Genomic DNA, 27,751 nt, shown 5'->3' with positions numbered 1-27,751 from the left:
AATAATGGAAGGACCATATTGACATTATTATCATTAGATATGATTCTATTAATAATGAGTTGTTATATGGGAAATATGGAAATATTTCCAGATTGGGAGTTGGACGTTAAGAATCTATATGTCTAGATTAGAAACTTTTATGCAAGAAGGATGTTCAAAGGAATGTACTTTGAATGTGAGACTTCATGTCTATGGAATTGTCTTGTAAATAGAGCATTTTGTGATTTCATTGGCCGAGTCTTTGTGACTTTTGTGCCATGACATTACGAAAGGACTGTTGCATAAAGTGTTAGAATCCAACATGTTCTATAAGTGGCAAGAATTTGGTATTCTTACATTTGTGGTAAGGATTGGAAATTGTAAAAAGAGTGTGATTGAAAATGTTGTTCAATTATATTATTTTACAGAGTAAGGACCATAAGTAAACATGGTGTGCATGCTAAGAGCATGGGACAATTGTCGTTATAATTCAAGTAAGAAGTTGATTAACCGAAACAACAAATAATGAGTAATCAATATGGTGATTAAATAAAAGTGTTTTATTTATACTCAAAGTTTGGGGCCATATAAGATTAGTATTATTCTTGTGTTTCAATTTGCATGTTTTGACTTCCTAAATAATTGAGTTATTGAGAATAATCGAATTATTTGAACGTTCCACAATCACTCATACTTTGGGAGTAGGTATGAAAGAAGATTGTCATGAATTGGTGTGTAGATTGTCTAAAGTGTATTAGACATAGCAAAAGGTTGCTACAACGTTCATGAGTGCTTACGAATATGATTTGAGCATTGGATTAAACCCACGCTCACTTGGATCGCTTCATGGATTTTATCACGAGTGATTGGTGAGACGATAATATCTTATATTCTTGAAACCGAGATGTGTGAGTTGTATCTTGTGAGTCGGTTGCGCATTGATAATATGTAAACGCACCAGTAACTTGGTGTTATAAAACGTATTGTTGTGTGTGATTCGGTGAGTGAGTACAAGCGAGCATTGAGTCAAAGTTTATCCGTTCCTTTTACCCAATGTGGGATAAAAGCGATATCTGTGGGCCCCTCGATGATTTAGTGATGACAAAGGAAAGTGCTCGGCCGGGCCAGGGCTAATTTGATTTGTTCAATTAGTCAGTCGTCGTAAATCAGAAATCGGGAAACAACACATAGACTGAGAGAATGATTTCAATCCATGTCTCACGTCTATACGATATCTCGAATGGAGGAATATATGATCCCTTATCTAAAGGACACGCTTCTGATAGGATCAGAGTTGACAGCGGTTTTTGAAAGCTACGATTGCGGATCAGGATCTGAAGTCATACGCAGAATAGTTATTAGACTTATCCAAGTGGGAGACTGTTGGATTAGTGTCTAAGTCCATAACTATTTTGGTATGTACTTGACCCGATGGTGCATGGTCCTTTTGGGTTGCCTTCACCAAAGCAACTTGATAGGATGAATTATGAAGAGAAAGGATTAATTATGATTTATTAATATGTTATGAGAATAATATATTAAAGGAGAAATCATATTGTTTAATTAATATTAGTCAATAATTAATTAAGAATTAATTTTGTGGCTAAAAGAGATTAATTAAACTTAAGGGACTGGAACTGTAATTATAAGATAATTGCATTTGGGCTATGGATCATTTTGGAATAATAGGTTAGACGAATTCTATGGGGAAACCCATTAGAAATCGTCCAAGGGATATTCTAAAAGGGTCCATGGGCTGCTTAGGGCTTAAGCAGTCAGATTAGGGTTTCCTAGTTGAAAACCCTAATAGCCTACATGTATATATAGTACCCTTAAGCCCCAAAAACGTGGCTAAGAGTTCCACTAGGGTTTCTGGACGTTTTGGGCAGCCTCCTCTCTCCTTATTCTTCATCCTCTTGCTCTTGGTGTTTGTGAGCCATTAGAGGAGTGACGCTTGTGACTCTAAGCTTTCTAAATCCATTACAAGGAGGATTTTCGATTGTTATTGCTACATAACAATCAAGGTAAGATCTAAAACCCTTTCACATGTTAATATGATTGATTGTATGCTAGATCTAGGGTTTATAGCTTTGGATATTCAATTGCATGTTCATTAGACAAACTAGATCCAAAAGCTATTAGGGTTTGCATGTACACCATAGGAATGATGTTTTGCTCAAAACCCATCAACTACAACCCGAGTAGAAATCGTACGCTCTTAAAAGTCGTTGTCGAACTTTGACCTAGTCAGTGACGCATCCTTTAGATAAGGGATCATTATTCCTCTATTTTCAAGATATCTATGCGGACAAATACATGGAACATATTCATACTTATTTTCCTGCAATTTGTTTCCCAATTTCCGATTCGTCTGACATAGAACATAATTGAACACATCAATTTAGTTCTGACCGGGCCTGACATATAGTCAAAACAAAATTATCGAGGGGCCCAAGATATCGCTTTTAATCATCTTAGGATAAAAGGAGCATATAAACTTCGACATTATATGCTTGTACTAACTACTCATCAAATTATGCACAATGACATGTTTTATAACATCAAGTAACTAATGTGTTTTCGTGCCATCAATGCACAACCAACTTGTAGTCAACAACTCATATATCTTAGTTTGAAGATTATATGATATTATCGTCTCATAATCACTCGTGATAAATTCCATGAAGTGATTCAAGTGATCGCGGGTTAAATCCAATTCTCAAATATTATTTCAGGAGCACTCATGAATGGTGTAGCAAACTTTTGTTATGTCTAACACCTTAGACAATCTACAAGCCAACTCATGATAGTCTTATTTCATACTTACTTCCAACATATGATCGACTGTTGATAGTTTGAATAATCTTATTATCCAGGAAGTTAAAACATGCAAAGTGAAACACAAGAATAATACTAATCCTATATGGCCCCAAAACTTTTGAGTGTAAATTAAACACATTTTATTTAATCACCATATTGATTACTCATTATTCATTGTATAATGTTTTGAATAATCAACTTAATGCTTGATCAATTAAAACAATAGTTATCCCATGCTCCAATCATGCACACTATGTTTCTCTATGGTCCTTACTATGTGAAATAGATCAATTGTAAACATTTCCAATGACGCTCATTTCACAATCCCAAATCCTTATCGCAAGTGTAAGAATTCCAAATTCTAATCACTGCTAGAATGTGTTATATTCTAAAATAACTATTATGCAATGATTCTTTTGTAATGTCTAGGTACCAAAAGTCACAGAGACTAGACCAACGATATTGTAAAACTTTCCACTAGAAATTGTTACAAGACAATTCCAAGGAAGCGAAGTCTCAAACTCAAAGTATATTCCTTTGAACATCCTTCTTGCATAAAAGTTTCTAACTTTTCTCACATATTCTTAATCTCCAACTCTCATTATGGAAAACACTTCCATATTTACCATATGACAACTCATTATTCATAGAATCCTTTCTAATCATAATAATGTGGATATGGTCTATCCAATACTATACTTCCAACTGTCTTTAAGCGACCAATCATTGGCGCACCTTAGATTGTCCTTAACGGTTGTTTAACCACTTTAGTCATATCCGGTTCTATTCCATTTTCCCTTTTAATGCCCTAGGCATTTAGAAAATTAGAACACGAGAATATTATAGCATATGCAATCGATCCTTTACTCGAAGTATATAGGATACGATTCATAATGTATTACATCACTACTAGAAAAACAGCCTTTTACGACACGCAATGCGCGTCGTAAAACGCTCAGACGACGCGCAAATGCGTGTCAAGGAAGGCCCTGTCATAACGAGAGACGACGTGCTTTTGCGCGTCGCCTATTTACGACGCGCTCTTACGACACGCAATGCGTGTCAAGGAAGGCCCTGTCATAAAGAAGACAACACGCATTTGCGTGTCGTAACCTTACGACGCGCATTCCGTATCATTAAAGCCCTTGTCATAAAAAAAAAAGACGACACACATTTTTGCGTGTCATAAAGTTAAATGTTTTAAAAATTATATATTTTGATAGATTTACTAATTTTCAAATTAAATAACACATTAAAAATTTCATAATACAAAATAAAATACCATAAATAACAAAGATAATTCATTTCACTAATATGTCAAATACAAATCTTTATTCCAATAGTGAGTAAATGTTATTAAAAAAATGAACTCAAAAGAAGCAGAATTTATATACAATTGCATTATCTAGCTTACTATGTGCCAACAACTCTCTGTGTGTTTGCTTTTTCTTGAGTCTCGTTTCCTCCAAAGCTTATAGCCATGCCAAATTATGATATGTTAGGGTTCATGTCCAAATCAAGTAAAACATTGCTAGCTTAAATTCATCAAGTCCTTAGCGTGAAGTCTTCGATAGAAGCTTAATTGCAATCTCCAATCCTTCTAGCAGACCCTAAACCTAAAGATCATTATTGGCCATGTAACAGGATCAACCTGCCAAAATTGGATAAGTTAAGAATATGTAACAAGATTGGTGAAAAGACATAATTGCCCCTACCTTGTATTCAACAGTAGCAACAGCAAGAAGATTTCCTTCCTTCTCGCCATGTTGACTCTTGCCCCATTATTTGTTTTTACAAGACTATTCAAATTTCTTGATCTTGTCTTGTATTTGACATTCATTAGAGGCCTTAATAATTAATTTTTTCTCTCATTTTGGAAAATGAAATTTATAACATCTTAAATGACGAATTGTTGTGGAAACAATTTTCTACATATAATAAGTCCCCTTTCAGTTTTGAAAAAAAAAATGAAATTTTAGAGTCACCATGAAGGGTATAATTTTAATGACAAAGCTATGTGATGACAAAAAACTACACATGAAGGGTATAATTGTAATTTTAATGACAAAGCTATGTGATGTGAAACAAAGTAATACCTTGCTTTCTTTATCTCAACATTCAGATTATCCGGTACTCCACTTACCACCAAGCAGCTTGTGAATTGTGCACAACAATTATTCCACATACATGAGGCTGAACTCCTTTTAGCTCAAGTGTAACAACTTTTGCATCTTCTTTGTTCAGATCCAAATATCTAATGAGATTGTTGTTCGCATCAGTTATGAATAGTCTCCTTGACAAACAACATTAAAAAGTTTAATGATATGTACTCTATAATGAGACTATTGTTTGGAGACTTCAGATATAATCTTTCCATTTCTTTAGTAAGTTGGTTAGAAGTAAGCAAGCATGTATGCGACTGAAGAACCTAAAAAAACAAGGGTAACTTATATCAACAGTGTTGTGTGGGATTGAAATTGAAAATGTACACACACCTTAAAGAACACAGAAGTTGCCTCTGCATAAATAGTCTGAATGTTACCAGGGCTATGCAACCGATTGGAAGATTCCCGAACACCAAACTCCACCTCCTTCAGGAATCTGAGGCATTCCTCAAATAAAGTATCCCTGTAAGTACTTAAATTTGCACTCAACCTCTTTTCCAGATCTATGAGTTCTTTTCTAAAAGCCAGGGCAGCCAGCTTAATACCCAAAGACATAGGTATCATATCCAATACAGGAGATATAATCTGTTATAGGAAAAGGGTATCTTAAAATACACATAATAAAGATATATGTAGCCTTTAATAAAATTGAAGTAGACACATATAACCTTTATGTTCATAATAACGTTATTATGAACATCAATGCAGACAACCCCACCATCAGCCAAGACCATAGCCCCTGCTTCCAGATAAAACTCGCGCTAAATGATTTTTATAATGTTAAATTAGAAATTGGAATTGGAGAAATATGGAAGGGTGTTGTAGAATATTTGTATTAAAAAGAAAGTAAAAAGATAAGAAAGTTACAGTGTTGTTATTAAAATTACAACTCTGTAATAAAAAGAAATGAAAAGAATTTAAGGTTACCTGTGATTTTGCAGTGGATGGGTATCCCAAGAGCAAAACACTAATATCACCCATCAATCTTACACCATCAGGTAAATTCTGTAGAAATAGAGGAAATGAGCTCCTAAATTATTAAGTAAAGACAACATTATTCAAGGGCAAAGTTGGAATTATACCTTCCTTGATCATCCAAACAGGAGACAACCCACAACTTTTTTAACATCCTCATGGCAAAATATGGAAGGGGAAGTATTGGAACATATGTTTTTATATACATTGCCTTCTACTACAAATCTCTTAAATTCTTCAACCTGAAAGCAATATGAAGGTAACCCAGTAAGTAATAAACAACACCAAAGAAATACAATCTCTATTTCAACTAAAAGACAAACATAATTTGCATCAAATGATAGTAACTTTACCTCTTCTTGTGTGAAATTGGCAGGACCACGAGTAGCTTCATTTGTTTCTTCTATTCCAACAACTCTTATATACGGTTGTCTAATAGCAACTGCTCCTTTGTGACTGGATCAAAACAAAAAAAAGATTGCCATATTTAGCTATATTCAAAATGTATGAAAGTTAAATGTTATTGGTGAATAGATAGAGTGAAAGTATTACGATGTGGATGTATTTGAAGCTTGAAATATGTTGTAAATTCCCATTATAGTCAATCTTGTACCAGGTACAATTGTTTGTCTACAGATAAAAGCATGTTCCTTGGTAGCCTCACCAGTTGGGATATCCTAAGATTTAAAAAGAGGCCAAAAAAGTTAGAAACTTCAGTAGTGAATCATTGTAAGAAATCATTAAATGTCAAGCCTTTTTATCTCAGGGTTGTCTTGAAGTTTCAAGACTACAATCCATGGGTCACACAGGGCATGGTGTTTCACCCATCTGTAAAAATTAAGAGCAAACGCATTTTAATATAAAAGGATTTCCCATTGATGGAGGAAATGGCAATAAGGTGATGAATGTAACTAATTACATGATCTTGGCACAATTGCTCCACCAAGCCCAGGGCGACAAGGAATCTAATTATTCATTTCATTTCAGTAGGACTAGGAGAACAAGATCTGTCACCAAATACCTTATATAATATAACATGAAACAGAAATCATCATATGATACTACAACGTCCAATCCAAGTCCAACAAACTAAAACTTAAAATAGTATGCAGTACCTGACTGAATGAGAACACCTTGGTACGTATGGGAAGGACTAGCTGCCAAAGCATTCATGGCAAGAAAGTGCTTGCAACAGAGTACCATGTGAATTGAACACTGCCACTGTTGTCGCCACTCACAAGGGTCCCACACCTAAAACTACATTTCTAGAAGATATAGATAAATAAAGACTTGTTTCTTACCTTACTAACAGAATGATAAACATATAAATCAAATTAAACATACATTTTTTCATAAATAAAAACGATCTAGGGAGTTGCAAAAAGAAACATTACAGGTAATTATGGGGGTGATAATGTAACATTACATAGGGAAGATAAAAATGATAATACCCTTGAAAGATTGGCTTCTGGATAATTTATAGAAAAGAATCTATTTTTTGCATTTTTTCGTCCCTATTTTCCTGTTTCTTAGCATTTTTCATCTACAAAAATATATATGGTTCTAAGAGTTTTCCACATGCTAACCTTGTCATGAATCCAAGTGCAGCTAAGGGTATAGAAAGTGCACCATTTGTCTGAATGCTTTCAGCTGTTTGCTCATTTGTATCAACACTCATCTCTGGTCCATTTTGCATCCAAAGATCCTTAACAAAAAAACAATTTAAAATTTAAACTAGTTTATTTGTTTATTATAATTTTTATAAATAGAAACAGAAATAGAAATGAACCTCTAGTGCCTTTTGAAGATTTTCCATTTCATTATCTTCACCCTCCATTATTTCCCAACTTGCTAGCTGATTCGTCATCATCATCATCACGCCCTACTACATATATTGCTTGTGGGCCCACCTGATGTCACCAAACTTCATATCAATAAACAAAAAACTACTTCAAACAAGAAGGGCATTCATGTCTTTTTACAAGAAATATGATTCAACATACCATTGAATATGTCTAACAGGCTCTTTAGTAAAAGTAACTTCAATCTGCAGCACAACTGAATATGTGTAACAGGTTCTTCTATTTCCTACATCAGAAAAGGTGTATTTTTTCATATATGGTTTCCTTCTATTAGCCCAATGATTTCAGTTTGAGCAAACTAAAGTAATTCTTCCCTCCTTACCTGAAACAAGTTGTGGGGCATACAAAAGTCAACCCTTTAGATTCTCTAGCATCAGGTTAGTTTCTTGCACATGATCCATAATCAGGGGCACAAATTACTTTCCAATCTGTTCCAAGTCTAGTGGAAACACTTTTATTTGTCTGCAGGAAACAAAGATTGCATTAATAAAAATAAAAAAGAGTCGATTAAATATTATATTCATTAGTATAAGAAAGAACCTTCAATATGTTAAGCACAATCCTAATGACATCTTGATCTTTCAATAAATCCATATTTTCGTGTGCATATCCTATAATTTCCACCCATTGCTGCATAAATCAAACTTATCATAAGACAATATATTAATAAATCCAAATTAAGAATTATCCTTCCAAAAGAACCCTACCTGATTGGGAAGATCCATCAGCCTCTGCAGATACTCATCACGCTCTGTTTCCTCAGATTCTGCTTGAATCATATGACCAACCTACCTTCACAAGAACATCAAATAAGTATTTGTAAAAATATATAAAAAATCTCATACTCGAGACACTTAAAACTTACATATTCATAAGACGTATGTATCTGGTGAGGCTCAAGGTCAACAACGGTTGTTGGAAGAGTTGTAAGAAGTTCTGAAACAAATGGCTCATTAGGTTTGGGAATCACAATTGAATTAAAGAATGTATAAAAATTAAAGAACTCGCCTAATAGAAGATTAGGTTAAGGAATCACGATTGACAATATGTCGTCGTTGAGAACGACACTGTATAGAAAAAAAAGAGGTGCTTATTGCTTATTCCCACAATAAGCTAATTTGAGAGTTTGGATAAAATCCAGCTTATTAAGCTAAATAAGCTAATTTTAATAAGCATCTCTCCACATGTTTATTGCTTATTGCTTATTCCCACCACAAATAAGCTATAAGCAATAAGCTAAAAAGCTAATCCAAACACCCCCTAGTAAATCTTTGTACCTCATGACCACGCACAAAGAAAGCATTAAAATGAGAAAAAAATTGAAGGGTTAATTAACCCAACAGAAAGAAAAGATTTTTAATTACTTTTACGCACATAAAGATACCTCTTCATTTTTCAGTTGTTTCCTCTTGTTTTGTATCAATTCATATACTGTTATCGATAATTTTGATTTTTTCTTTGAGAGCAGCTTCCGAACCAATATTAAGATACCTTTTCACCTGTAACGACCCAATTTTCAAGTCCAAAAATTTCATTTTTAATTAAACACTTTGCAAAACATTTGTAAATAAACAACATTCGATCATATCATTTCTTAAAACATATTTCGTGTCTGCAACCCAAAACATGAAATCAACTATAATGTCAGAGTACAAATCCCAGAATAATCTCATAGTGCGGAAAACAACATGTGTGTATGATGTGCCGCTACCGCGCCAGCTCCTTCCCCTTTGATGAAGAGGTACCTAAAACCAAAATTGTAAACCGTAAGCACGAAGCTTAGTGAGTTTCCCCATCGTACCACATACCATACAATCACATAACATACATACTGCCAGGCAATTCTGGGGTGTCCGACCTACCCGGTACGCCATTCTGGGGTGCCGACCTACCCGTGCGGCCATTCTGGGGTGCCGTCCTACCCGTGTCAAGCCATTCTAGGATGCTGACCTACCCGTGTCAAGCCATTCTGGGGTGCTGACCTACCCGTCGGTCCTAACAATTGAACTTGGGGACTATTCCCCTCCTACTACCGCTATCTCATATAACATATCAAGCCAGCATATAAACATATAATCACGTACTGTCAGACACATCTGGGGTGCCTGACCTACCCTTCGGTCCTAACAACCGAACTCTACTACTATCGCATATCATGCCAGCATACAACATATGAGGTAGTAGCAAACCTAAATGATATCACAAAGACAATCATCTAACATACAACCCCTACTAGTGGGCCGGCATTGTGGTCGTAGGCCCACCGCTACTGGAAGGTAACTCACCTCGTAGTAGCTGCTGATCTGTGCGGGAATCCTCTAACTGCTGTCGCTGCTGCTTCGGAAATCCTCCGGCTATAATTCCCACAAAACACTTAGTTAGAACTGATATCTACTCTTAGGGTAAAACGACCATTTTACCCCTGACCAAGTCAAATTCAAAGTCAAAGTCAACTACTAGTTGACCTGACTCGCCGAGTTGGCTCGCCAACTCGCCGAGTCCCTATCCTTCCATCTGCCCTTATACCCGTCTCTACTCGTCGAGTTAGGCGATGACTTGAAGAGTTTCCCTTCTAAATGAACATCGACTGAATCTTCATCCGACTCGCCGAGTTGTATGAATAACTCGTCGAGTTCATCTTCAACTGATAAACAGGTCATGTCCTTGACTCGCCGAGTTGTATGAACAACTCGTCGAGTTCATCTTCATCCATAAGAAGATTGCCTTGGACTCGCCGAGTCTACTCATGCACTCGCCGAGTCCCATGAATATCCCGAACAATGGCTTAGTCCAGAACATTGGGTCACCCTTTCTGACCTTCTACAGTCCTTCTAACGCCTAGCTAAGTTCTTTAGACCCTTAACAGATACGGGACTTTATGCCTTGGACTAGCCAAGTCCCAGAACGGACTCACCGAGTCCAATCTTGACCAATTCCATGCAGTCGATTTAAATGAGATCTAACACACCAAAACCATAGATCTGGCCTCCTAATGTTCACTTTATACGTAAAGTTCCAAACTTGATGCACATGCATGGGGTTTTTAGCTCAAAAATCCATATAAAGTGTCCTACAATGTGCATGGGGCTCTCATGGCCCTAAAGTTGGCACCTTTATGCCATGAGACCCTTCTTAAGATCCAGATCTGAAGTCAAACCCACTCAACACTTCCAAATTCGAAATATGACTTAGAAATCCAAAGAGATCCCAAGTTAAAGATGAATAAACACATAGATGAGTCAAGACAGGGGCATTATACCTTGAAGCTTCTGAAAATGAAGTAAAATCCCTGGATCTACTGGTCCCAACTCAAGTTCCAAGCTCCTTCCTTCCTTCCAAGCTTAACAACCACACAAGAACACCAAAAATGGCCTCAACAAAGCACAAACGGCTAGGGTTTCAATGAGAAGTGTTTTGGGGAGCATAAGGGACAATATGGCCGTCATAACATTGCTTAAATAGGGTGCAAACCCTCGGATTAGGGTTTTTGTCCGAACAGTACCTACTCGCCGAGTCTGGGACCCGACTCGCCGAGTCCACCACTTAAGTCCCGCGTCTTATCCCACTTCTACTCGGCGAGTTGGTCCTTCAACTCGCCGAGTCCAAGGCCAAAAATGCAAATATTTAAAGAGTTAATTACAAAGAATACGTACCAAGAACCAGGTGCTACAAATCTCCCCCACTTATTTTAGACTTCGTCCTCGAAGTCTGCTGCTCGATCCTGAAACAGCTCAGGGTAGTGCTCCACCATCTCTTCCACCGGCTCCCAAGTCCACTCCGACCCCTTCCGGTGCTGCCATTGCACCTTCACGAGTTCCACACTCTTGTTCCTCAAATCCTTCGACTTCCGGTCGAGGATTGCCACTGGCCTCTCAATGTAATTCAAGCTGTCATCAACCTGAATATCCTCTAGGGGTACCACCGCTGAGTCGTCCATCAGGCACTTCTGCAGCTGGGAGACGTGGAAAGTGTTGTGGATCTGACTGAGTTCGGCTGGAAGATCCAGCCTGTACGCTACCTTGCCCACCCGGGCTACAACCCTGAATGGTCCAATGTACCTTGGGCCCAACTTGCCCCGCTTCCTGAATCGAGTGACGCCTTTCCAAGGTGACACCTTCAGGAGAACCATATCCCCGACCTGGAACTCCAGGTCTGAACGGCGCTTGTCGGCATAACTTTTCTGCCGACTCTGTGCATTCAGAAGCCTGCTCCGAACCTGCTGAATCCTCTCGGTCGTCTTGAGCACCACTTCGGTGCTCCTCATGACCCTCTGGCCAACTTCACCCCAACATATCGGGGTCCTGCACCTCCTCCCATACAACATCTCGAAGGGAGGACGGTCAATACTCGCGTGGTAGCTGTTGTTGTATGAGAACTCAGCCAAAGCGAGATAAGTATCCCAGCTACCACTGAAGTCTAGTACACACGCCTGCAACATATCCTCCAGAGTCTGGATGGTCCGCTCACACTGACCATCTGTCTGCGGGTGAAAAGCGGTGCTAAAATGCAGACGAGTACCCAGCTCGTCATGGAACTTCTTCCAAAACCTGGAGGTAAACCGTACATCCCTGTTTGAAATCACAGAGACTGGCACTCCATGTCGCGCCACCACCTCTCGAATGTAGATATCGGCCAACTTCTCTGCCAAAATACTCTCCTGGATCGGTATGAAATGGGCGCTCTTGGTCAACCGATCCACGATGACCCATATAAAATCCACTCCCCGTGTGGTCCTGGGAAGCTTGGTGATAAAATCCATCGTGATGTCCTCCTATTTCTACAGCGGGATATCCAACGGCTGCATCTTGCCGTGTGGCCTCTGGTGCTCGGCCTTGACCTTCCTGCAGGTCAAGCACCGCTCAACGTACCAAGCTACGTCTCGTTTCATGCTGGGCCACCAATAGTCTAGACGAAGATCTCTATACATCTTCGTCGCCCCGGGATGAATGGAGAATCGGGATTTGTGCGCCTCCTCCATCAGAACCTGGCGCGCACCCCCATGATATGGTACCCACACCCTGCGGTGTAATGTCAATAACCCTCGGCTATCATAATCGAAGGAGGAAACCTGACCCACTATATGCTCGCTCTTCCGATGTCCCTCCTTCATAGCCTCCTGCTGAGCCTCCCAAATCTGCTCTAACAGCGGAGTCACCACTGTCATCCTCATGCACACGCCTCTGATCGGCGCTGCCTTGCGGCTAAGTGCATCGGCCACCACATTGGCCTTCCCTGGGTGATAAAGGATCTCACAGTCATAATCCTTCACCACGTCCAACCACCGACGCTGCCTCATGTTCAGATTTGGCTGATCCATGAGGTACCTCAAACTCTTGTGGTCCGTGTAAATGGTACACCAGACTCCATAGAGGTAATGCCGCCAAATCTTGAGGGCGAAGACAACCGCCCCCAACTCTAAATCATGCGTCGGGTAGTTCGCCTCGTGAGGCTTCAGTTTCCTCGAAGCGTAAGCAATGACATGCCCTCTCTACATCAGCACCGCGCCTAAACGTGAAATGGACGCGTCACACTATACAACAAGATCCTCTATGCCCTCTGGTAGGTCTAAGATTGGCACCTCACACAATCTCTGTCTCAAAGTCTCAAAGGCCCCCATCGAAAGACAACGGCTTTCTTCGTCAGCCGCGTTAGGGGTACGACTATCTTGGAGAAATCCTGAATGAATCTCCTATAGTAGCCCTCCGTGTTTTTATTTTTTTTTCTTCTGACACTAATTTAAGGGCACGCTATAATGCGTGATCTAAATCCTTAAATATTTTGAAGAGATGACACTTTTTTAGTGTCACTCTCTTTTGCGTAACATAAATCAGTGAGTGTCGTGGTTTGCGCGTCGTAAAGGGATTTTTTCTTGTAGTGAAGTGTGATAATATAAAGTATAAAACATTAGAACGTATCAAAATTCAAGCCTATAGCCAATACACAAATGATTATTTGAAGTTAGTAAACATGTAATTTTAATATTGAACGTTGTGTTCGTGGTGAATGAAATGTAAGGTGCTTATGTAGGTGACAGGAAAATTGCTTTCTGTGTGTATTCAAGTAATGTTGAATCTTATCTAATTAAAAAAGGGTGCAAATTGTATCTTAAATAAAACTTATACTTTATTCGATTGATAAAATTTTATAAATATTTTACCCGTGGTTTTCAAGGGTTGTAACCTAGTTAGAAAATAAAAGAGACTTCTAGAATTGGTAGTTGATAATTGGCTGGATAAAAAAGTAAATAAATATATGGTTGTAAAAAAGGAAATGTCTATCATTTGTACCGGTGCAAATTTATACCAAAAATATGTAAAGATTTTGGTTTACTTTTTTTGAGGTAAAATTTTGGATATCCCGCCATGAAAATTTGATATTCCGCCACCAATTTTGAGGTCCAATCAATTAGAACCCACACCACTATGTATTGCTTTGCCCCTCTTCTTGTCTACCGCAGGAACCGACAATTTTGAGGCATTTGTCGCCTCAAAGCCTTCTCATGTACCTCAATCGACGACTCCACTTCATCGTGTTGACCACAACATCAGTGCGTTAAGCCTTTGTCTTCTCATAGATTAACCCTATCCCATTCCTCATATCACTAGCTAGCTCGCTAAATCATTGCCAGTGTAGCAGTACTGGATCGTCTAGACGAGTCCACATTTCTATTGGTGTTGTACTTTATAAGTTTACTAATTGGTATTTGTTTTTATTATACCCACTGGTTATTATAGCTTCGAGTGTTTTGATTATTGATGACAAAAATCTTGTATTATTAAAGTTGTTTGGTTCTTATCCAAATCCTTGTCTTCGTTGATTTCTAAGTCGAGGATCCATAGACTTGACTTGGTATCGGAATACTTGCAAATTTTGATTCGTGCCAGTGATGCGATTGATATAGTTATGTTACCTTTTCTTCCAAAAGAAAATGACAAAAAAGGACACTTCTTCTTACTCTTCTAATATCTTTCATACTTGTACATGTTTTCTTCTTATTCTTCTTCAAAGCGATTGTTTTTCTGTTTTACTTGAAAATTTCATGTTTTTCTTCTTATTTGACTATTAGTTTCGTTTTCACATCTTACACTTATGTTGGATGACTAATATTCGATATTATTTGATATTAATTGTATTCCAGGAATACATCAATATTGTTAAGAGGAAAACACAAAATCTGTAGATCAAATGGAACAAAGAAACTCAACCCTATCCTAATCAACTGCAAATAAAGGCAAATGAAAACATATTCCAGATTATTTAAGTGAGCTGGTGGTTTGACATTAAGATATAAAATATGTTATTATTTATTTTTGAATGTAAGAGGCTTTATCTTTTAATAAGAACTAATGTATTATATATTTTCATTTTTAAATCTAATACCTAAACCAAGCCATGTAAGCATTATGATTCCATGTTGACCTATTTTTGTAATCTATTCAGGTGTGTAATTGTGCCTTTTGGAGATAATCTAGAATAAATATGATGAATGATCAATCACATCAACAGCCAATACAACAACCAGAGCCACAACCAAGGAAAAAAGATAGCCCCAAGAAGTTGAGTTCAACAATCTTGGTCAACATTGCGCCGATAAACAAAATAAGTTTGCAAACGACTATGGTGTTCTTACGAGAAAGTTAATTTATATCGTATATCCAACTTGGAAGAAAGTGGCAACGAATGAAAAAGATAACGTATCGATAATAAAGGTTTGTTATCTCAAACACATTATATGTGTTTTCATTTAATTAGTATATGTTACTAATAATTACTCTTTTCAAAACAAAAGCAAAAGTGCTGGAATATTTGTGATGATAAACTCAAAACAAATATGCTTAAGACTTACAGCGAGAAGTGGAGATCATTCAAGAAGAGGGTTAAGAAGAATTTCTTGGTAAATGAGCATGAGCGAAACCCACTTGAAACCTACTCATATATGGAGAATACTGCATTGCAAAAGTTTAAGGGGAGGGTATCATCAAAGGAACTCCAGGTTTGTAGAACTATAATGTATCTTGGTAATATTAATTATTATGTTGTGAAAGACCCACACTTTCATAATACTAAACAATTTATTAGTCCAAAACATGCTACATGCATATTTATAAATAATATTTTACATTGATTGTCTTATTACAAAAGACTGATACAAACCAACTAAGTTTAAGTTTATTACAAAACTACCCAGGATATTGTATATTTTATACATACTAAAACTTAAATACAAAAGTAATAGTAGAAACTATTTTAATTCTTCCAACAGTATAAACCTATACTGGGTGCTTATTGCCTACAATATATTAAAACATTGAGAAGGGTAAGCGGTGACGCTTAGTGAGTTCAATAATAGATACAATATAATGTTAGGCCATATATATACATCAATATGGCAGAAGCAAAGAGGAACAACAAAGACATATGTGAAATAATGTGACAAGCTTTTAATATCAATCAATGACACGATTTAAAGATATACAGTCAATGAGATTTAACAATTTCAATACTTGATAAACATCAATAACGCTTCAGCCCAAATGACACAGAAGACATACAAATTTTGATTAACATTTTGGTAGATTTTAGGTTTTCACGCCCTGTCTAACCATCTGCCAATGTCATAGAATAGAAGTCATTCTCTTATGGAGACATGCTCTACATGGCCAGAGGCTACATACTAGTACCGATGTGAATCTAAGTCCTTTCACTGATCACATGGTCAAAGGTATTACATTTGCTATCAAAATAGCGAATAAAAATAACACGGGAAAATAACCCGGAATAATAACACTGAAAAGCACATAACACATAAAACACATAACATACAATTGTTCCTATGTATTGAACTCACCTTGAAATAACTGGGGGTTAAAATATTAATTTGGGCTGTACTTCGGCTCTAAATATAACTTTCTTCGTTGAAAACCGAGAGATTTATTGAAAACCAGGCTCTGCGAGGATAGAGCTTCAAACCGAAAAGATAAGTTTATTGGGCTTCACGGGCACTTAGGGGCGTGTTTCGGGTGTTAAAAATAATATTGGGGCTTCGGGCGAAGTGGAAATACAAGAAATATGGAATAAAGGGTGAAAATGTGCCAATTTGCCAAATATACCCGGGAGGGCTCGCAACCCCTATATATGCTCGCGAGGGTCTGATCCGAAGCAAGGAGGGAGAGGCACGCATCAGCAGGGGCGTGGGGCAAGTGGCGCGGATGCGAGGCTCGGTACACACGACGGCTGGAGTGAGCTTCGGATGCAAGGAGTCATCGGCTTCGGACGCGTCATCGGCTGGGTCTCCGGCTCGGACACGGGGCGCCTGGAGCGAGCGATGTGGCGTGCATCTGATACGTGGCGCGCGTAGAGGCGGGTGACGTGGCTCTTTCCAGAAGAGGCTTATCCTTGCGAGATTCCTCGGAATTTGTGCCAAAATCTTCTAAAATCCATAACTTTCGCATACGGACTCCGTTTTTTATGTTCTTTATATGCACGCGTAGGCGGGAATATATTCTACAACTTTCTTTTAGACTCGGTCGGCTAATTCTGAGTTTATTTTTAATGTTATTATTTTTAACAGACCGGGACAGGTAAATCCGTTAAAAATTCATAACTTCTTCATACGAAGTCCGTTTTCGTCAGTCATTTTACCATTGTACTAGTATTGACGAGACCTTAGATTCTCGGTTAGGTTGTTTCGGCAAAATATCGGTCGATCTTTATTTCGAGTTTTTAGCTGTCTACTACTATTCCGAAACTTAGAAAAATCATAATTTCTTCTTACGAAATCAGATTCAAACGTTCTTTATATGAAAGTTTATTTGTTTAACGAGTTCTACGAATTTCATTTAGATCACTAAGGCTAAAAGTAGTTTATCAAAAACTCAGTTTTTGCGCTAAATAGTGTTTACAGGTTTTGTTGCGGATCTTCGATTGATCATATCTTCTTCGTTATAACTCGGATTTCGATGAGGTTTTCGCCTAAATGTTTATAATGAAATTATATACAACTTAGAATAATAAAATTTCATTTATTTCAAAGTTTATATTTTCGCTAAATTTCATTGTTTGATATTCGATTGGAATCTCATAAGGTTTCCAATACTTTCTGAATGATTCTAAACATAGTTTTACTTCATTTCCAGTAAAACTATCCGTTAGAACTCAATATTCAATATTTATATAATATTTCATAATATTATTCACTTTTAAACTTACAAAACACGATTTCAAAACGTGTATGTTACAATTACCTCATCCTTTTAAGGATTTCGTCCCCGAAATTACATCGATTAAAATAAATGGGGATATTTTGCTTTTATCTCATTCTTATTTTCCTTGGGCCTCGATGATGTTTCCACTTGACAAGCACCAACTCTACTTCTTTATTACGCAATTCTGTCGTTCTTTCGTTTACGATCTTTTCAGGTTCTTCTACATATTTAACTTATTATCCAACTTCACCTCGGATAACAGAACCGCTTCATCATATATGCTCAAGCATTTGCGCAGATAACTCACATGAAACACATCATGATACCTGCCAAATCTTCAGTTAACTCCAAGCAGTATGCTTGTTTACTAATTCTCTGAGTGATTTTGAAAGGACCAACAAATCTAGGACTTAGTTTTCCTTTCTTCCCAAATCGCATAAGGCCTTTCCATGGGGATACCTTCAGCATTACGAAATCACCCACCTGAAATTCTATAGGTCGCCTCCAATTTTCCGTATAGGACTCTTGTCGATCCTGGGCCGCTTTCATTCTTTCTCGTACAATTTGAATCTTATCAGTAGTGTCTTGAATCATTTCAGGGTCTCCAAGGATTTTCTGTCCTACTTCACACCAACATAATGGAGTACGACATCTACGTCCATTTAGTGCTTCATACGGTGGCATTTTGATTGAAGCGTGGTAACTGTTATTATACGAAAATTCGACAAGAGGTAAGTACTTATCCCAATTACCACCGAACTCCAAAACACATGCACGAAGCATATCTTCTGTTGTTTGGATTGTTCTTTCCGTCTGAACGTCTGTCTGGGGATGATAAGTTGTGCTGAGAGCAACTTGAGATCCCAATTCACGTTACATACTCTCCCAAAAGTGAGAAGTGAAGCGAGTATCATGATCGGAAGTAATCTTTAGTGGCACACCATGTCTCGCAACGATTTCATCTAAGTATACTTGTGCATATTTCTCCATTGGAGCCGTTTCACGCATGGCGAGAAAATGAGCGCTTTTAGTCAGCCGGTCGACAATTACCCAAATGTTATCATGTTGTCTAGCAGTCTTTGGCAATTTGGTAAAAAAATCCATAGAAATCTCTTCCCATTTCCATACGGGAACACTAAGACTTTCTGGAATTTCGTAAGGCTTTTGGTGCTCTGTTTTGACTTGTAAGCATGTCAAACATTCCTGTACGTATCTTCCAATGTCTCTCTTTAATCCAGGCCACCAATAGTCAGCCCGTACATCATAGTACATTTTACTCGTACCAGGATGTATTGACAACTTAGACTTATGAGCTTCGTCTACAATTTTTTATCTTAATCCACCAATATTTGGAATCCATAACCAATTCTTAAATACCTTCAATCCTCGTGGATAATCAAGTAAAACATCAGCATAATGCATCATCCTTTCTTTCTTCATGTTTTCCGGCTTTAAGGCCTCAGCTTGCCATTTCTCTAGTTCATCAAGAATAGTGAACTTCACTGTAGTGTGAGTAATAGTATAACACACACTATTACGATAAACCTTTCTGCTGAGTGCATCGGCAACTACATTGGCTTTTCCAGGATGATACAGGATTTCACAGTCATAGTCTTTGATCAGCTCCATGGCTCGTTGTTGTCTCATATTCAAAGTTTGTTGACTGAATATATACTTGAGACTTTTGTGGTCGGTAAATAATTGGCATTTCGTACCAAAAAGATAATGTCTCTAAAGCTTTAGGGCGAATACTACTGCAGCGAGTTCAAGGTCATGAGTGGGATAATTCTTTTCATATTCCTTCAGTTGTCTTGAGGCATAGGCTATCACTTTACCACGCTGCATCAACACACAACCGAGTCCCAATCCAGAAGCATCGCTATACACAGAGAAATCATTATCACCTTCGGGAAGTGATAAGACTGGAGCATGAGTCAAAAGATCTTTTAAATTTGAGAAAGCTTTTTCTTGGGCTTCACCCCATTCAAACTTTGCTTCCTTTCGTGTAAGACTTGTGAGAGGTACATCTATACACGAGAAATCTTTAATGAATCTCCGGTAATATATCGCGAGACCTAGGAAACTGCGAATTTCAGAAGCATTACGAGGCGCTTCCCAATTCTGAATGACTTCGATTTTGATAGGATCTACAGATATACCGTCACCAGAAATCACATGGCCGAGAAATTAAACTTGACGAAGCCAAAATTCACATTTCGAGAATTTAGCATATAATTTCTCCTTTAGAAGAAGTTCTAATATTTCACGAATATGAACAACATGATCAGATTCAGACTTGGAATAAATTAGAATATCGTCAATGAATACGATGATAGATTTATCGGCATCGGGCGACATACGCGATTCATCATATCCATGAATACAGTTGGAGAATTTGTTAAACCGAACGGCATGACAAGGAATCCATAATGCCCATAGGGAGTATAGAAAGCAGTCTTCGGTACATCCTGCTCTTGTGCTTTCAACTGCTGATAGCCAGATCTCAAATCAATCTTCGAGAAGTAACTAACACCCTGAAGTTGATCAAACAAGTCGTCAATGCGAGGTAGTAGATACTTGTTCTTGATAGTCCCCTTATTCAGCTCACGGTAATCAATACACATTCGCATTGATCCGTCCTTCTTCTTGACAAACCATAATGGAGCACCCCAAGGAGAGGTACTCGGTCGAATAAAGCCTTTGTCAAGTAATTCATGCAGTTGGGTCATCATTTCTTTCATCTCAACTGGTGCAAGACGATAAGGAGTCTTTGCAATAGGAGCAACACTAGGCACAAGGTCGATTCGTAATTCTACTTGCCTGTCGGGAGGTAATCCAGGCAATTCGTCGGGGAAAACATCAGGATACTCTTTAACAACTAGAACATCATTTATAGTTTTCTTCTCCTCTTTTGAGATATCAACTGTGTAAGCTAGATAGATAGGATATCCCTTTGATAAGAATTTACGAGCCTTCAGGAAAGAGATTATTTTTAAGATTCTCTGTTCACCGTAGACATAAATAGGATCTTCCCCTTCGATGGGAATGCGTACTATGACATCCCCATTTTCACAGCCAGAAAAGACCGATTTGTTTATGATTTGTTCTAAAATTAGAGTAATCGTTTAATGAAAACGGTTGTGGAATTTGTTCCCAAAACAAGATATGAATATAACTTATCAAAACATTTCTCAAAGAGAATGTATTTTCATTTAATAATAAAACCTCGGGATGTCATGTTCCGATACGGACACATACGCATAAACATAAACTACATTCAAATACACTAATGATTTATATCTTCTTTAAATCTCTCTGTGAACTATGTCTTCGTATCGATACCTGTGATACAAAGAAATCTGAGTGAGTCGGGCTTGGGAGCCTGGTGAGCATATAGGGTTTTCAACCCACAATATTATATCTTATATATATATATATATATATATATATATATATATATATATATATATATATATATTCAATTATTAAACAATCAATCCAATTACCCACCCCCATTATCTTCGTTTATCACTTAAAGATTTACCCTAAGAATCAACTATCCTTCATCCATTCATTCCTAAGGATTGATCTAAGGGATTGGCACGAAGTCCATTGCTACCAAAGTTTATCTATCAGATACTAAATCCATAGTTATCAGGTGCTAACTCTATAGTCACCAAGGTTCGCTTAACAGGCACGAAGTCACATCGTTACCAAGGTTTACTCAATAGGCACGAAGTCACATCGTCACCAAGGTTTACTCAATAGGCACGAAGTCAAATCGTCACCAAGGTTTAATCAATAGGCACGAAGTCGCATCGTTACCAAGGTTTACTCAATAGGCACTAAGTCGCATAGTCGCCAGGGTTTACTCAATAGGCACTAAGTCGCATAGTCGCCAACTATCCCATCTACTCATGTTCTACCCAACATATTTGTAGATATAAAATACATATACATGTTAACTCATTTAACACCTATATAAAACCTTCATTCCACGCCCATCTCAAATAGACAAACAATATATAACACATAGCATGTATTTCATGGAAAACACTTCATATATGTGTTAAAAGAAAGTAACTACACACTCATACAAAACATATACTTAATACATTCAAACAATACTTGTATTAAAATCGTGTTTGTGAAAGGGACTATGTAACGCCCGTGTTTGTAGGCTAGGCATTAATATTGACATAATGGTCTAGGTTAACCTTTGTAACTCATTTAGAAGAAATGAAAAGGAATTATGTGAATTTTATGTGAATTATGTGTTTTATGCTTAATTATTAGGGTTTAATTAATTAAAAATAAAAATAAGCGTCAAAATTAAAGTGTGAGATAAGCCCGATATCTTTACATAAAGTTGTAGTGGTCGAAACAAGGATTTCGGGGATATAAAGAATGCCGAAATCCGAGTTATAACGAAGAAGTTCTAACATGTCGAAGTTTCGCGACAAAACCGGCACGGTGCCGAATGTCGTAAAAAGTGAGTTTTTGATAAACTAATTTTTAGCCTTAGTGATCTAAACGAAAGTCGTAGTATTCGTTAAACCGAGAAGTTCGATAAAAAGAACGCCCAAATCTGACTTCGTATGAGGAAGTTATGATTTTTCGAAGTTTCAGCTTAACAGTAGACAGCTAAAAACTCGAATTTTAGATCGAGCGATTTTTAGCCGACACAACCTAAACGAGAATTGAAGGTCTCGTCATTAGGAGCACAACGGTAAAAAGTCTGACGAAAACGGACGTCGGATGAAGAAGTTATGAATTTTTAACAGATTTCTTGTCCCGGTCTGTTAAAAATAATAATATAAAATTTAAAGTCAAAATTAGCCGACGAAGTCTAAACGGAAGTTGTAGAGCGTAATTTTAGCTATGTGTGCATATAAAGAACGTCAAAAACGGAGCTCGTATGCGAAAGTTATGAATTTTAGAAGATTTTGGCACAAAATTCGAGAAATTTCGCATAGATAGGGTTCACCCGGAAGTGCCATGTGTCCTCGCTTCGCATGTGCCACGTATCTGGAACCTGCTGAGTCACCGAAGCCACCTGGCAAGACGTGTTGCCTTCCCTCGCATGCGAGACTGCCCCGTGTCGCCCCGTGTCCTCTTCTGATTCGACCGAAGGGAGGCCCAATCCGAAGCTCGCAGCTGGACCGAGCCTCGCACCGCCTAGCCTCCGAACCTCGCATGTGCTCCAGTAGACCGCGGTCCAATCAGAAGTTGCCACCGAGCCCCTCGCACGCGCAGCCCTCGTGCGAGCCTTCCCTGCGAACCCTCGGATCTGCGAGGCGTGGCTCCTTCTCAGCCGTCCGATCAGAAGCTCTTCCCTATAAATAGAAGGCTGCGAGCCTTCTCGGATATTTTTAAGAAATTGCCATATTTAACCCCTAAACCCATATTTTCTTCATCTTAACATCCCGCAAAGCCCCGGTATCGATTGTAAATCCCGGAATACTCCACGAAGTGCCCGAGAAGCCCGGAAAATTTATCTTTTCGGTTTCGAAGCCCGACTTTTGCAAAGCCCGATTTCTCAATAAAACTCTCGGTTTTATTAGAAACGATCGTTTTAGGAAACGAATTGATGCCCGATTATCATCAAACCAAGTGAGTGTATAGTCACTTTCATTTTACACATAGATATGAAGTATTTACCATATAATACGTGCTATGTGTAAATATATTAATTGTTTATTTGAGGTGACTGTTGATTTAACGTTTTATACAAGTTTTAAACTGTATAAGTATTTTTATCTACAAATATGTTGGGTAGAACATGGGTAGATAGTGATGTGTGATAAAATAAAATTGAGGAGAGGCCTCGATGAGTTTTGAGATCCAGTCATCTAGCGGAGTTTGGATGACGACCACGGACTTTCTAGACAGTCCAGTGGGAAACATTAGCAGGTCCTCAATCTGTAGGTGTTAATGAACTGAGAGTGTTCATTCGCTGTACTCCATCCCCCTCATGGTTACCTTTTGGACATGTATGGCTGGGGAAACCCCTTAGCAGTAGTGTCCATCCCGATGATATTCTTTAAGCTAGGTCCCTTGTGACAAGTGTTTAGGGACATAAAGTGAGGATAACGGGAACGGGTAATCAGGGTTATTGTTGATTGATGAACTTAGTAAGTTTATTATTATTGTGGGTTGAAAACCCTATATGCTCACCAGGCTCCCAAGCCTGACCCCCTCAGCTTTTTATGTTACAGGTAGTGGACCCCGAGCATAGTCGGAGGACGACGAGAGATTTTTGGATTATAGGCCAGTAGTTGTAAATAACTGTTGAAAGGCTTATAATGTCTTGTTTATGCTTTTGATCTGTATCGGAACATGACATCCCGAGGTTTTGATATGAAATGAAACTATACATTTCTTAAAGAAAGTTTTGATAAACTTTTATCATGTTTTGTTTGGGAACAAATTCCGCAACATCTTTTAAAAAGATTTCTCTGATTTTATTTTAAAAAGCATAAATTAAATCGGTCTTTTCTGGCCGAGAAATTAGGGGATGTCACAGTTGGTATCAGAGCATTAGTTTAAGCGAACTAAGAAATTATAGAATTTCTAGGCTAAAACTTAGAATGCTAAGTGATGATTGTGAGATGAGTGTCTACCATATTTTAGACACGAGCACTAGTTTATTTTAGGAAAGATGTCTAAAATGCCCTTATGTGCTAAATGTTATATGTTTGCCATATATGCCATTATTGTTCGGATCTATGGTCTGTTTCCGACCAGATCTGGAAACCTTATGTGTGTAGGATTCTAACCGTACGATTACGAGATTAGAACTAACATGTAAACGTTTCGGAGGGATAAGGGAATTTAAATACCTATCGAGGGTAAAGACCTAAATTCGCCTTATTCGGTATATAGATTGTAATGGCAAGAACTCGTAGTGGAGTTGCAAATGCAAACGGAAACAGGGATCAAGAGCCTCAACCTCAAGTAGTTGAGCAAGTACCTGTTGTAGGAGCTGCACCTGAGCCAATGACGATGGCTGGGGTACAAGCAATGATGCAAATGATGTTAGATCGCCAGATGGAGGAGACAAGGCGATTACTACAACAACATAGAGAAGAGACTACGATGCCTGTTGAACAGCCCGTATTGAATGAAGGGCAATCAGTAGGAGGGAACTACAGTGGGACTCTTGGTCAAGCCAACCCACCGATAGTTAGACAAAACAACCAGGATGGAGGAGTTGATGGACGCGAATGCAAATACAAAGATTTCATGGCATCTAAACCGCCGTGTCTATTTGGAAGTCCGACACCGGTGGAAGTCATGAATTGGATCTCTGAAATGGAGACGATGTTTGAAAGTTGTGAGTGCAGCAACAAACAAAAGACCGCACTTGCAATTCCTCTATTAAGGTCTGGTGTGTTGAACTGGTGGAAGTTACTAGCTAATTTGATGCCCAAGGGAGAAGCTAGTAAGATGTCTTGGGAAGACCTTGTACTACAACTAAAACTACAATACTGCTCTGAGCAGGATCTTCTGGAAATTAATAATGAGTTCCAGAATTTAAAGAAGGGAAAGATGAGCGTTACTGAATACGCTGCTAGTTTTACTGAAAAGATGAAGCTTGTTCCTTACCTAGTTCCAACTGAACTCTCTAAGATCAACAAGTTTTCCCTCGGATTACCAGCGGACTTTGGTCCGATGGTTAAGCAAGCAACCACTTTGAAAGCCACCATCTGGGCTGCTAAGAACGTTGAGGTTCAGATTAGAGAGAAGGGTCTGGAGAGGACGGAAGTTGGTGAAAAGAGAAAATTTGAAGGAACTTCAGGTTCCAGCAAGAGAAGCAAATTTTCTAAGTTTAAGAAGTTTGGAGGAGGAGGAGGTGAAGTGAAGTGGTGTGAGAAGTGCAAGAAAAAGCACTCAGAGAAATGTAGTGAGGATGTGACTTGCTTCAAATGTGGAAAGACTGGGCATTATGCCAACGTGTGTCCATCCGACAAGAGGGTATGTTTTGAGTGCCATGAAGAAGGGCATGTTTTTAAAGACTGTCCAAAGAGAAAGGATGCTGCAAATCCCAATCTACCACTAAAGCCGAAGGCGAGAGCCTTTCAGATGACACTTGAGGCTGCAAAAGAAGAAGATCAAGTTATAAAGTAGTAATGTGAATAGTAACAAGTGGTTAGGCCTATTAGAGGCATAGTATAGGGTAAACTTGAACCTTTGTGTAATCGTTTCAAGGAAATAATATAAACCCTGGTTTGTCATATGATGAATTGAATGACTATGTGAAATTCTTGTATGGTGATTTGGAGAACTGCGAGACAATACTTGGGACGAGTATGAGTAGGTGCGAATGGTAGTAGAGGCCTATACTACCGGAAGCACAGGACTCGTACTTGGATCAGGGAAAGTCATAAGGTTACCAAGGAGCTATTATTTGATTCCGTCTTGTTCTAGTCTGTCGTTACCATCGTTTCGGTAATGACTAAGAAGATGATTGTTATTCCGACCTTAGAGGTCATATTGAATCGAGTCCGACTAAGGTGAGTATGTTACGTGGTTCAGAGAACCAAGTTCGATATAGCATTTGACTTAAGCCAGAAGATTGAAGTAAAAGATGATTAAAGCGATCAACAGAAGTATCACACTCATTGTTAAAAAAGTTGATATTTAGGAATAATACATGTTGAACTGTGATTGTATCACATTAGAACATGAAGGAAGGTGTAGTTTGTTCCGAAAAATTATCCTAAGGAGATCTGATTCTAAGTAGTGCAGTATACAATGAGAGATCATTAGAACATGACCCATTGGTCTGTTACAATAAATGAAGGAAAGTACTTATTCCAAGAAAAAGAAGGAGTCCTTAATAAGGATTTATTTTGTAACTCGAAGGTTACAATTGAAAGTCCTATGGAGATCTGAAGCTTTTTAGGATTAGCTGGATATTATCACTGAATTATCCAAGGCTTTTATTAGATCGCGACTCCATTGACAGCTTTGACCCACAAAGGAGCTGTCTATACTTGGAATGAGAAGCATAGGAAGCTTTGAGAAGTTAAAGAAGACGTCGTGTGAAGCACCGACTCTCTCGTCACCTGACGGAGTTGATGACTTCACAGTTTAAAGTGATGCCTCTGGATTTGGGTTAGGTTATGTTCTGACCCAAAGGGATAAAGTGATAGTGTGTGCATTGAGGCAATTGAAAGAGCATGAAAAGAACTACCCCACTCATAATCTGGAGTTGGCAGCGGTAATATTCGCCCTAAAGATAGGGAGGCACTATCTTTATGGTACTAAATGCAAACTTTTCACTGATCATAAGAGTCTTCAACATCTCTTTAATCAGAAGGAATTGAACATGAGGCAACGGCTCTGGCTAGAGTTATTCAAGGACTATGACTGTGAGATACTTTACCACCCTGGTAAAGCAAATGTTGTTGCTGATACTCTCAGTCGGAAGGTAAACCTTGAAAAGAAAAGGCCAAGAGCGTTGAGAATTGAAGTTGTCTCGACAATTGTGGAAAGTATAAAGAAAGCTCAAGAGGAAGCTTTGGAGAAAAATGATCGAAAGGAAGAACGTTTGGGCAAAACGTTAGTGTTCGGTACAAACAACCAAGGGTTGAGGGTATTCCAAGATAGGATTTGGGTACCTAAGACGGGAGGAGTAAGAGATCTTATGATGGAAGAAGCTCACAAGACCATGTACTCGATTCATCCCGGCAGTACAAAAATATATAGGGATCCAAAACCCTATTACTAGTGGCCCACG

The 27,751-nt window shown here is 38.2% G+C and overlaps 1 pseudogene across 1 annotated transcript; it reads right to left on the bottom strand.

Annotated features, from left to right (window-relative positions):
- Positions 1 to 4,087: 4,087 nt before the first annotated feature.
- Positions 4,088 to 7,755, bottom strand: LOC145107018 (uncharacterized; annotated as a pseudogene). The gene is made up of 13 exons (XR_013707710.1): positions 7,729 to 7,755; positions 7,526 to 7,644; positions 7,241 to 7,244; positions 6,764 to 6,767; positions 6,492 to 6,650; positions 6,293 to 6,395; positions 6,047 to 6,181; positions 5,892 to 5,969; positions 5,633 to 5,725; positions 5,295 to 5,549; positions 5,130 to 5,227; positions 4,515 to 5,053; positions 4,088 to 4,450 (listed from the first exon to the last, which is right to left on the bottom strand). The product of XR_013707710.1 is annotated as an uncharacterized LOC145107018 (transcript).
- Between the last annotated feature and the right edge of the window lie 19,996 nt (positions 7,756 to 27,751).

This window comes from Lactuca virosa, chromosome 4 (assembly GCF_052849685.1).
Source record: "Lactuca virosa cultivar CGN04683 chromosome 4, Lactuca_virosa_CGN04683_v6, whole genome shotgun sequence".
Lineage (NCBI taxonomy): Eukaryota > Viridiplantae > Streptophyta > Magnoliopsida > Asterales > Asteraceae > Lactuca > Lactuca virosa.
This window is presented reverse-complemented; position numbering and strand designations above follow the sequence as displayed.